Source organism: Mastomys coucha, unplaced genomic scaffold (genome assembly GCF_008632895.1).
Source record: "Mastomys coucha isolate ucsf_1 unplaced genomic scaffold, UCSF_Mcou_1 pScaffold15, whole genome shotgun sequence".
NCBI lineage: Eukaryota > Metazoa > Chordata > Mammalia > Rodentia > Muridae > Mastomys > Mastomys coucha.
Window position 1 is genome coordinate 44,404,912 of NW_022196897.1, and position 1,126 is coordinate 44,406,037.

Genomic DNA, 1,126 nt, shown 5'->3' on the forward strand with positions numbered 1-1,126 from the left:
TTTGTTTTTTCAAGACAGGGTTTCTCTGTGTAGCCTTGGCTGTCCTGGAACTCACTCTGCAGACCAGGATGGCCTCGAACTCAGAAATCCACCTGCTTCTGCCTCCCAAGTGCTGGGATTAAAGGCGTGCGCCACCACCACTGGGCTTCTGTACCCCATTTTTGATTGGGTTATTTTGTTTTCTGGAGTCTCACTTCTTTTTTTAAAGATGCCAAAGACCATGCAGGGGTCAACTCAAATACTGAGGTTGATCTGTTTTGGGTTAAGGAAGATATGACCTCCTTTCCTGATAGGCCCTAAGGGTACATAAGACCCTTTGTTCCTCAAAGACCTGAGGACCAGAGATTGTAATCAAACCAGTGTAGGTCTCTGGAGGTCACTTCTGAACTCTGTTCCTCCTGGGCATTGGTGGTTTAGTGTGTCCAGGACTCCATGGGGTACATGTCCATTAAAACAGAGTCTTGTTACCACCTTCAACATGTCTTCCTTTTGTGAACAGACCCCCAAGTCAGGCTCCTAGATTTGTCCATTCATCAGGATGGCTCCTGGTCCACCTCTGCCAACATTAAAGGCTCAAGTCTGAGGTGTCAATGATGTTCCAAGAGGTTTAAAGAACATCAGTATCATATGGTTTCTGCCAATAGCCTGTAGGGAAACTAAGGGATATCAGGATGCCAGGCAAGGTGAGAACTCCCCAACTGAAGCCCCCACCAGCTCATGTGAGCAGCAGAGACAAGAGAAGAGAGCACAGGGATCTCGAGGTCTAAGGTGCTTCCTCACAAAAGAATGTAGATTACACGGGCTGGGTCAGCATGAGAACAACACCAGGAGTAGTGGGCTGTGGCCACCATGGAGTCCACAGCTGCCTGAAGCTGGGCCTGGCTGGTCAAGTGTCCCCTTAGTCCAGAAGCAGAAAGAGACAAAGGTGCATCCAGACTAAACTGTGAAGAGTACAGTGAGGCGCCCTGACGTCAGCTCCTGTGTAAGCTGCTGCTCCAGCCATCAGCACCTTGCACTGGCCAGTCCAGCCCTTCAGGCCTCCTGGGAGCCCTCAGTGTTGACTTTCAGCCAAAGGCTCTGTGGGCCAGTCCTCAGAGTATCCCTATGACTCTCTGGAGAGGCCAGG